Source organism: Bufo gargarizans, chromosome 4 (assembly GCF_014858855.1).
Source record: "Bufo gargarizans isolate SCDJY-AF-19 chromosome 4, ASM1485885v1, whole genome shotgun sequence".
NCBI classification, from domain to species: domain Eukaryota; kingdom Metazoa; phylum Chordata; class Amphibia; order Anura; family Bufonidae; genus Bufo; species Bufo gargarizans.
Window position 1 is genome coordinate 518,298,264 of NC_058083.1, and position 12,085 is coordinate 518,310,348.

Here is a 12,085-nt window from a genome sequence, read left to right on the forward strand (position 1 = left end):
TCTAGGCTGTGCTGTTGGAGGAGGTAAAGGACCTGTGATGATGTCATGACCATGTGATCCTGTGTGGGAGGAGTCAGGCTCTAGGCTGTGCTGTTGGAAGAGGTAAAGGACCTGTGATGATGTCATGACCATGTGATCCTGTGTGGGAGGAGTCAGTCTCTAGGCTGTGCTGTTGAAGGAGGTAAAGCACAGTCTGCAGGAGTCTGTGATCTGTAAATGGTATTTGTTCTAGGGAAGGGACAGACACCCAGCAGCCGCTGTCTCTTCCTGTGCTGTAAGAAAAGAGTGAGATCTGGCGGGGAAGTCTCACCTACTTCCCTCAGAATTTTTCGCAGAGAGGTGTAATAGCTAATGCCTTCTCCGTGTTCATTTATTAAGTTTCCTCACTTATAAAGCGCCAACATATTCCTCAGCGCTTTACAGACTTTAGCATCAAGATGTTCCCTATGAGGCTCACAATTTAAGTTCCCTATCAGTATGTCTTTGGAGCATGGGAGGAAATCGGAGCACCCAAACATGGGGAGAACATACAAACTCCATGCAGATGTTGTCCTTGGTTGGATTGGAACCAAGGTCCCCAGCGCTGTAAGACACCAGTGTGAACCACTGAGCCACCGTGCTTCTCGCCATGAACCTGAGATTACATTTTGTCCGCCAGACGATCCCGGCGCTTTTCAAGGTTCTCTTTGGAAAAATCCAGTAAAAGCGCATTTTACTCATATGTCGGTGGGAAAAAGCACTTGGGAGGAAGAAGGAGGAGGGTGCTCACATGACCCTCAGAGGAAGAGGGGGCTTGCCCTGATTGGTATGAAATGAATGCTGCAGCAGTCAGGGAGGTGTCCCAGCAGAACGCCATTCTGTGCTGTGAATGAGGGTGGTTGGGTCTTACAGTGTCTGCCAGGAAAACCATCTTAGGGAGTCAGGGAAAGTTAGAAATAAGTCAAGCTTGTATTCCTCTGCCAGGGAGAGTAAAGGGAAAGGCTAGAATTACAAAGAAGAAGAATTGTGTAGAATAGGGAAAGGCAGGGGAAGTTTTCAGTCATGGAGAGAAAAGCGAGGTCCTGAGGCTGGGTATGCCTCCTAGCACAGCTGCTGTAGAATCTCAAAAACAGCTACCTGCAGGGACCCCCCCCCCCCCCCCCCATTTGAACAGAAATACTGTGTTTTTTGTTGGGGTGAATAAGGTCAAAACTGTAAAATATGTGTTTCACCATCCAGAGGACAGATAGCTTTTGAAATCTAAATGAAAACACCTGAAATTCCAGTCCTAATTCTATATTAGGGCATCTCCAGACAGACGATTTTTTTTTTTTTGTGTGGGAAAATAGCAATATACATTTGCAATGTGTGTCTTACAATACAGAGGGTTAGTTTTAAATCTCTGAGTGAAAACATGAAATCCTAGTAAAAAATGTATGTCAGGACATCTTCAGACAGAATGTTTTTTGTTTGTGAAAAATAGCAATACAAGTGTGCAACATGTATTTTGCAATACAGAGGGTAGCATTTGAAATCTGTGTGAAGACGTGAAATACTAGACAGAAATCCGTGTCAGGGCATCTCCAGACAGTTCAATTGTGTGTGTGTGTGGAGGGGGGGAGGGGAATAATCTCATAGTAGTTTGACATCTGCATATTTAAATGCACATAACACATATGGCCCAAATCTGTTAGTGGCGCCGATACTGCATTATTTCCAAAGTCAGTTGTCAGTAGCAGTGCCTTCAGGGTGTTTGTGGAAAGGGAAGGACATTTTATTGCGTGTGTCTCCAGAAAACAGACTTGCAAACTGTTCCATACTTTGTGTAACTGTGTACATGTCATGGTGGAGAGTGGGGGAAACCCATCATTGTACAATGTCGGGGAAGAAAGGAAAGCAACTAGACCTGAACACCAGGAAAAGGGAGCAGGTCATCTCCTAATGCCACCCTAATCCTGGCCCTGACTCCTAACCGTATGAGCAGACCTAGATAGTAGGTGGGCTTGTACACAGGAACCTGGGCCCTACTGACCCTATCGATCCCTGGGATACTGGTCAGGAATGAGAGACAACCTGTTCATCCAGGACACGGAAAAGAGGGAGTCTCTGCAGGCCTAACAGCAAGGAGAGGAGCAGACAGTAAACAGAGGACAAACTCGACAGGTAAGTGTCCTGTGGCAGAATGACAACAGACCACAATGTCACTTATCTGCCCAGAACAACAAAAGGAACGAGTCGTCTGCACCACAACCACTGGATCCTGTGAAAAGCACTGAAGCCCAGACACACATATCAGGACTCAGTACAAACACGGGAGCAGTGGTAACTGCCTGGACCACCATGCGGCAAGATGCATGGCGGACCCAGACAGCACTGCTTAACTGAACCCCAGGGACCCCTTTCCGTAGGTTTAACACCCAGGGTAACGCCTTGCATATACAGTTGCAAGAAAAAGTATGTGAACCCTTTGGAATTATATGGATTTGTGCACAAATTGGTCATAAAATGTGATCTGATCTAAGACACAACAATAGACAATCACAGTCTGCTTAAACTAATAACACACAAAGGGAATGTTACCATGATTTTATTGAACACACCATGTAAACATTCACAGTGCAGGTGGAAAAAGTATGTGAACCCTTGGATTTAATAACTGGTTGAACCTCCTTTGGCAGCAATAACTTCAAATGTTTCCTGTAGTTGCAGATCAGACGTGCACAACGGTCAGGGGTAATTCTCGACCATTCCTCTTTACAGAACTGTTTCAGTTCAGCAATATTCTTGGGATGTCTGGTGTGAATCGCTTTATTGAGGTCATGCCACAGCATCTCAATCAGGTTGAGGTCAGGACTCTGACTGGGCCACTCCAGAAGGCGTATTTTCTTCTGTTTAAGCCATTCTGTTGTTGAATTACTTCTGTGCTTTGGGTCGTTGTCCTGTTGCAACACCCATCTTCTGTTGAGCTTCAGCTGGTGGACAGATGGCCTTAAGTTCTCCTGCAACCCCCATATAGTGATCAAGCCGCCAGCAGATAATGGGGAGGGGTGGTTGTGATGGATATAGAGAAATACGAAGGCTAACTAAAGAGAATACTTTCAGATCCAGAGACATATCTTGTGTTAAATAGAGACCCTACAGTGTGTTTCAAATTAAAAATGGATAAATTGCTTCAAGAAGGCCATAAAGGGGGTAATATAAACAAAAGAGAATTGGATTATTTAACTGTTAAGTTTCCAGTGATTTTTATTTTTTTGTCACCTCAATATCATGCTGTTTGTGGGCTCCAATGGATCACTAGCTATGATTTTCCAGATATTTGATGATCATAGTAAATATGCTGGACTAAATATTAATTGGTTTAAATCGGCCTGTATCCCGATTGATCCCTTGAATAACTTAACACTGGGGTCATTGGAAATCAAGAGACCGGATGAACCAGTAAAATATTTAGGAATTTGGATAACCCCTAACTCTAAGGATTATGTTCATCTAAATGTGCTTCCCAAAATTCAGGAAATTAGGAAGAAAATAGAGGTATGGAAAAAACTATATGTCTCAATGGCAGGACATATTTCCCTAGTGAAAATGTGCATTTTACCTTCCTTGAATTACATTTTGTGGAATGCACCGGGATTAATTCCCAAAAATATCTTTAAAAAAATAGCGTCTCTTTTGGCGGATCTGATATGGCAAGGTAAAAAAACACGGATAAGAGCCCAAATATTACACATTTGCGAGAAAGATGGTGGGCTGTCTGTCCCAAACCTGGAACTCTATTTTTTAACAGAAACATGTTAATATGGAGTAATACACAAAGATATAAGACCATGATAGCAGGGATCAATAAAAAGTTGGACAAATGCAATTTGTGGAGGCTGACATTTTGTCACAACAGCAAACCACCAAAATACCGATATTTGGGCTGTGGGCCAAAACCTGGAAAGAGGTAAGAGAATTGTGGCCACAGACCAGATTACATACTGATACCCTATTGTGGGATAATACTCAACTCAACTCACAGGGTTAAACTGATTGAACAGGGAATCTGGTGGAAATATGTGTGTTTAGACTGGGTCAAATATGGAAGGAGGGAGATATTATCACATACCTGGACCTTAAAAATGAGTGTGGAATAGGAGATAGGGACATAAGTTTCTTCTATCTACAATTGAAACAAGCTTTACGGATGTCGTTGGGAAGGGGAACACAAATTACCACCTTCCCACGCCCTCTAGCTAATATCTCAAAATAAATGGTGGGGAAGAAGCTGGTGTCTAAGATATATGAATCATTGTTACATCAAAAGACAGAAAAAAGAGCAATTAATTATCTAATGCACAAATAGCAGGATGTCCTTAAGTCTCAACGGGAAAAGTTCTGGGAGAGGGTGATACAAGCAAAAAACGGGGTCTCAAACAACTTTTCTCATAGGATTACCCAATTTAATATACTATATCGATTATACTACTCCCCCAAGAGCCTTATGAAATATTATAAATCCAAAGAATTTAGTTGCAAAAAATGTGGATGATAGGGGTGGATGATGTGCACTTACTGTGGACATGTATAAAGATCCAAGATATCTGGCGGAAGGTAAATGAAAAGATAAAGGCATATCATGGGTTTAGCATCCCTATGGAGTTTGAAATATGTATTTTAGGGGTAGTGGATAAGTTTTTGAACTTGAAACTGGGATTGTATGGTGGTATGCTCCCCTGAAAATAGCCTGTTAGGAAGACTTGTGGATGATCTGTTGCAAACCAAATACTCTAACAAACGATATCGAATTCTAATGTTCTATGCTAGGAAGTCTATCCTATTGAATTGGACGCCCCCGAAAGCCCCCTCAATCCAATATTGGATGCAATTTATAGATGAAGCCTTACCAATGTATAAAATGACATATTTGGCTAGAAATAATTCTGAGAGATTTGACAAAATACGGGGACTGTGGTTGACTGCTAGAACGTTGGTGGTCTAAAGCAATGTGGGAGCCCGGCGGCGCTACGGGGGTTTGTCTGAGAGAGTGAATGATATTAAAATGTATAAGATAATTTTTATGACGCAACGGTGAAAAGGCAGCCCTGAAGGAATTATACTGCCAGACTTTTATTACATCTGTTTGATGTGCCAAACCGTTGCCAACATGTTTCACTGAATTGTGTGAATCTGGTTCTTTGAAATGTTCTAAATGTTTATTTCTTAAAATGACAAATAAAAACCTTTAAAAAAAGACACCTATTATTTACAGCAGACTGAGACTGCGATGGGGTAAAATTCTCCCCCAGTTTCGCACATTTATTCATGGCCTTATGGGAAAAAGAAACCATTGAACCTATTCTATGTAAAGAACAACAGAAAGGTAAATTAACTCTATGGAAACGCTATAAAGATGATTGCTTATTGATATGGGTTGGAGATCGTCAGGGCTTGGAAGATTTTATTACTGACATCTATAAAAATAACTTAAACTTGACATTAACCAGTTCTATTAGCTCTATTCCATTGTTGCAACAATGTCTGAAGACACGACACCTTGTCTTAATGAGGGCAGAGAGGGGGCAGACGCTTTCTTTACGGAATGAAATTCTAAGGATACATTACAATCTATCAGCACAAAAGCGTTAGAAGTCAAGATCTCACAATTAGCTGACAAAGAGGTTTGCCTCTTTTGAACTGTTAACTCCCTTCACTCCTATAAGGAGAGTGGAAGGGTCCCTAGAGGACTACGCATCTATAAGGATTTAGTCCAATATCATGAAGATCCAGTGTTTGCCTCAGAATGGAGGAATTTGCATATGGAGTTTTCCACACAAAAATTACAAGTTGTGTTGCGAAGGGATGCACAAGAATACGCTAGTGTTAATGATGACCTCAAAAAAGAAAATGAGGAGCTGAAAATGCGCTTGACTGAAAATTAGTTTCAAATGTTTGAAAAAAGCTTAAATGGGAAGTTGATCAGAGATGACCGAGATTAAGGCCTCTTTCACACTGGCGTGTGCGCCCCGTTGCTGTATTGTGGCCCGCAAAATGCGGACTGCAATACACGAGCATAGTCCGTGGGGCAGCTGCAGCGGATCTCGGACCCATTCACTTGCATGGGTCCGCGATCCGGCCGTTCCGCAAAAAGATAAGACTTGTTCTATCTTTTTACGGAACGAAAGTACGGGACGAAACCCCACGGAAGCACTCCATAGTGCTTCCGTAGGGTTCGGCGCTGTGGTTCCGTTCCCCACCATTCCGCATCTCCGGATTTGCGGTCCGCAATACGGCAACGGGGCGCACACGCCAGTGTGAAAGAGGCCTAAAGATAAGGGAAAAGACAAGTTCATGAGGGACAAATACGATTATGATACAGGAAAAGTCTTTGAATGAAACAAAAAAAGATAAAGAAAAAGATGTCCTTAATGAAGATCAAAGAGTGACTTTTGGACTCTAGTGTCTCTGATGATCCCAATATGACGTCTGACCCGAAGCAAAGCCAGGCCCCTTAAAGAGAAAAACCAGAGGTGGAAGGAGCAGGAAGGTCTACCTGCAACAAGAAGCAGGTCTCGTGGAGACATTAACAATGTCTCCACCTGAAAGCAACCTGGTCATTAACCTCACGGACTATGAACTGTCCCCAGACTGCATCTTGGTCCTCAATCGAGGGCTGAACTACAGTCTGGTAGAACAGTTTGATAGAACCTCTTTCAAAGTAGATCTCTATAAAGCTATCCACAAATTATATCTCCGTTAAGCCTTCTATCAGAATCCCAGGGGCCCCCCGGTCATTAGACAGGGGGATGTACCTGTAGAGACGGATTATTTAGGCTTCAATATTGATGATAGATTTAGCCAGACGGAAATTGATTGCCTTGAGTTTTTGACTGATATGGAGCTGATAGGTGATTCCACCACTGTACAAGAATACAACAGATTTAGTGGGGGTATTAAGTCCGCATATTGCCCCCCTATGCCTGCTGGTAGCAGCATTGATATATTTTACAAGAGGGTGTTGAGGGAGGTCAAAGCTTTAATCTATCCCACGGCACCCCGTAACATCAGTTCTGGTGAGAAAACTGCACTTCAGTGGCTGCGTGGACATAATGATATTATTGTCAAACCGGCGGACAAGGGGGGCAATGTGGTCCTCATGATAAGGAACTATTATCAATGGGAAGCTAACAGACAACTAGGTGATACACACGTTTATCCAAAAACTCACCGCTAACCCCATTTCTACTGTGCTGGGGCAACTGTGAGATTAAGTACAGAAGTACATTGATGTTAATTTATTGGCTGACGGTATGATGTATAAGTTCCTACATGCCCTAGTAAGCCCTCGTGGTATTTTGTGCCAAAAATTCATAAGTCCCTGACCTGACACCCTGGACGCCCTATTGTGGCGGGGATCGGGTCAGTGACCGAGTCTTTGTCCAAATACCTCGATTGGATGTTAAGACCCTTACTTAGTAGATCGCCTACTAACCTCAGCGACACCAACGACTTCCTCCAGGTGCTGAAAGATTTCAGATGGCAGGAGGGATGGAGTCTCGCTTGACGTAGAGAGTTTACACACTCGTATACCCCACGATATGGGGGTGGAGGCTGTCATGGATGTTGTGAGCAACACCGACAAAAGTGACATGTATTGCCAGTTTGTGAAGGAAGCCTTGTACTTCATACTTGCTCACACATTTAGGTTTGGTCAGCAATGGTTTAAGCAGTTGCACGGTACAGCGATGGGTACTCCAGTATCGTAGATTTGAGGTTAAATTTGTATTTTCGGTCACAAACCCCTTTCTAACATGTATTCAGCTTTTTGTACGCTATGTGGATGACATTTTCGTGGTGTGGTCTGGAACGCAGACATAATGTGAGGAATTTGTCTCATGGTTGAACTGCACTAATAATATGAGCATAAAATTCACTTTGAACTTTCGGGGTCAATCCTTGGAGTTCTTGGATGTTTTAGTCAGCATTCACAATGGTGATATAATCACCGAAGGTTTTCGTAAACCCACTGCGACGAATTTCATTCTGCACCACGACAGTTTTCATCCACATAGCGTCAAACAATCAGTGCCTTATAGGCAATTTATTAGACTTAGAAGAATTAATAACACGGATGAGGGATTTTTGAGACAGGCAGGAAATTTGAAGGAAAGATTGATTAGTAGATGTTATGTAGCCAGTGAGCTTGATAGAGCGATGCAGAGGGCGTACGTACATACACAGGAACTACTAAATAACAGCAGGAAAAAGAAATCCAGTAGCAACACAGAGAAGAGGTTTGTGTTCACATTCAAGTTCAGCACGGTATCTGACTTGATTAGTCAGGTGATTTGCAACAACTAAAAGGAGAAAAAACTGGAACTGCTTATAGCTTTTGCTTTTGGGCGCTGCTCAGCTAGATATATCACGCAGAAGGTGAATTAAAAAAATATTTATTTGTCTATGCGTTTCGAGGGAATTGGACCCTCTTCTTCAGGACAATCAATGATACAATACAAGACAGCTTGAATTTATTTATACACTTGTTTTTGGCGCCTTACCTCGATTGTAGGGGGCGTGGCTATGGGCGGAGTTAATATAAATAAACATGAGTTAGAATAATCCATACTCTGTACAGAGTGGTGGGACACGCCCACACAAGTTTTTTCTCTTTTTGGTTTACCTTACTTCGCTTCCGCATTTAATCCCTAAATGCGCCCTGGAACCAAGGCTGCAGCAAGGCACCCCCGGTCGCTGGTCCATCTACCAGCCAGGCTCGTCAAAGGTGTTGTGACTCCTCACAACACACTCTGGTAAGCGCATTATTTTTGCATCATTTTAATTATTTTATACTGTACTACACATTTGGCGCTGCATTCTCCCTTCTCCCCTCCCCTCTAGATTTGCAACAACTGGGATATATAAAAAAATTAACCCAGTCTGAAAGATATAGTGATAAAAAGACCTTCGGTAGCGTTTAAAAGGAGTCACACACTAAAAGGTACATTAGTTAGGAGCCGATATACTGAGAATAAGACCGTTAACTGGTTAACCAGCAGAAAACCAGTGGGAAACTATAGGTACGGGGGATTGTTCTTTCTGCACCTATAATCACCAACAAAAATATCTCATGTTTGGTGGGGTGAACCACAAAGTAATGCAATTGATCATCTGTAGGACAGTGTATGTTGTCTATATTGTTATGTGTCGATGTGGAGCTTTTTATATAGGAAACACCATAAGACCAATGTTGGAAAGATTCAGAGAACATTTAAATTCGGTGAGGACGGAAAAAGGGTGTCCCCGCCTCATTGAACATGTGCGCACATCTCATGGAGGTAACATTAGGTATTTAAGTTTTGCGGGCATTGAGGTTGTTCCCCCTTTAGCACAGGGAGAAGAAAGGCTTAAAAAAGAAGCAAGGTGGATAATTTGCTCGGACGCTGGGCCTTAATGAAAGGGATGACCTCAGTGCCTTTATCCAATAGCTTAAGTATTGCTGTCAGGTATTTTAGTCAGGTTTTGTAACTGTTTTTAATTGGAGTCTGAAGGTCACAGGTGCTGCTGTTAATTGCAGGTTGTGACGCTTAAAAAAGGGGGCTGATACTGCACCCTATTGTTAGTAGCCAGAAGCAGCGCTTTGTGCGCGAAACTGCTGTCGCTACTTTACGGGAGATGTTAGGCCCCTTTCACACGGGCGAGCATTCCGCGCGGATGCGATGCATGAGTTGAACGCATTGCACCCACACTGAATCCCGACCCATTCATTTCTATGGGGCTGTTCATATGAGCGGTGATTTTCGCGCATCACTTGCGCTTTGCGTGAAAATCGCTCTATTTTGTACGTTTTTCACGTAACGCAGGCCCCATAGAAATTAAAGGGGTTGCGTGAAAATTGCAAACATCCGCAAGCAAGTGCGGATGCGGTGCGATTTTCACGCACGGTTGCTAGGAGACGATCGGGATGGAGACCCAATCATTATTATTTTCCCTTATAACATGGTAATTAGGGGAAAATAATAGCATTCTGAATACAGAATGCATAGTAAAATAGCGCTGGAGGGGTTAAAAAAAATCGGCGATCAAGTGGATTAAGGCGAATTAAATTATTATTATTATTTTTTTTTAACCCCTCCAGCGCTATTTTACTATGCATTCTGTATTCAGAATGTATTATTTTCCCTTTTAACATGGTTATAAGGAAAAATAATAGCAATCTACAGAACACCGATCCCAAGCCCGAACTTCTGTGAAGAAGTTCGGGTTTGGGTACCAAACATGCCGATTTTTCTCACGCGAGTGCAAAACGCATTACAAAAATCGCACATTTTCCCACAACGCCTGTGTGAAAGAGGCCTTAGTCCGCCCCAGCCCCATCTTTGTATGACAAATTTGTCAAAGAATAAAGAAGTTTGAATCGTCCATTGGTGAGTGCCGCCTGTTTATTCTGTTCTCTACAATCAAGTTATCAAAAGTAATGTTTTTCTACGGGCTGAGCACCACGTACACTGCATGATACAAGGGTTGTCAGATAGATTTAAGTTGAAATATGTACCGAGTGGTGCAGCCAGCGATCTCTTTTCTGTCTCTATTTTTACCATTAGCTCTACGTCCATAAATTTTCTAGACCTGACTATTTTTATGGAAAATAATCTCTTTAAGACCAGAACCTTTTTTAAGGAGACAGATGTTAATGCATATATTGAAACAACCAGTTGTCACTAGAACCCATGGTTGGAGAATATTCTGAAAGGTCAACTAAAAAGAATTTACAGCAATTGTACCGATATAGGGAACAAAGCCAGGTAATTCAAGATCGCTTTATTGAGAAGAGCTATTTAAAAAGAAAAACTAGCTATGTGTAGTAAAAACATAGAAGAATGTGGAAAAATGGATATTAAAGAAATTCTAAAGAAAGGCAAAAAATAAAAAGATTTTAGATTCACATTCCTTACCCAATATAATGCCAATGCTGGTTTTATGAAAAATGCTTAAGGAAAAATTGGGCTGTATTGAGAAATGATCCCGTACTGTGGGGACTGTGATTCCAAATCAACCAGAAATAGTATATAAAAGGGCACCACATCTACAGAACCAACTGGTACATAGTCATATTCCCATAAAAAACTGGGAGTAATAATAAGAGCAGATTTACATGGTGCGGTTTTTGTCTTCCCTGTAAAAATCAGAAAAAAGAATACAAAAATGAGTGTACAGACAATCCAGTCTACAAAGAATAGTTCTGATTTAGAAATAAAAGGATAAATTACTTGTGATCATGTAGGGGCCATTTACCTATTGGAGTGCCCTTGTGGCCTACAATATGTCGGACGCACAATGAGGAAACTCAAAACTAGGGTTCATATCAAGAAGGGCTTGGAAACGCATAGTATTCCCCTTCACGTTAAAAAAGTATACGGTAAAGATACTAGTGGACTAAAGTTTACCGGAATTGAAAAAGTAAATCAGAAGCGGCGGGGAGGGAATCCGATAGCTAAAATCAAACGTTGTGAAGTTGAGTGGATCAATAAATTGGAAACATTACAACCACACAGATTAAACATTGAATTCGATCTCAAGCCGCTATGATGGATGTGCTCTCTATATGTCATTGTTGTTTTAGAACCCTTGCTTAACCCGTAGAGGACTCACGGCATACATGTACAGATGTCTGTGACTTAAGGACCAGCGCAGTACATTTACGGCGTGCTGATCGGGCGATCAGCGGCAGGGATCCGGCAGTCACTGATAGCCGGACACCTGCTGCATGCACCGGCATCAGTGAAATCACCGATGTCAATGCATTAACCCATGATGTGTCGCGGTCAGCGCTGACTGCGGCACCTGCGATGTCCTCACAGGAATCGGAGCTACCATCGGGTCCCCGTGCTGCTGTGACGGGGACCCGATGGCATGGAAGGCAGCGCGATGCCTTCCTTAGGCATCAAGGCTGCCTTCCAGGGGAGAGCCTATGAGATCCCCCAAAAATCTAAAACGCAATTTTCCCCAAATAAAGTAAAAATTTTTTTTTTTTAAATAGGGAAAAAAGAAAAGTAGACATTTAAGGTATCACCACGTCCATATCGACCGGCTCTATAAAAATATCACATTAGCTAACCCCTCAGAT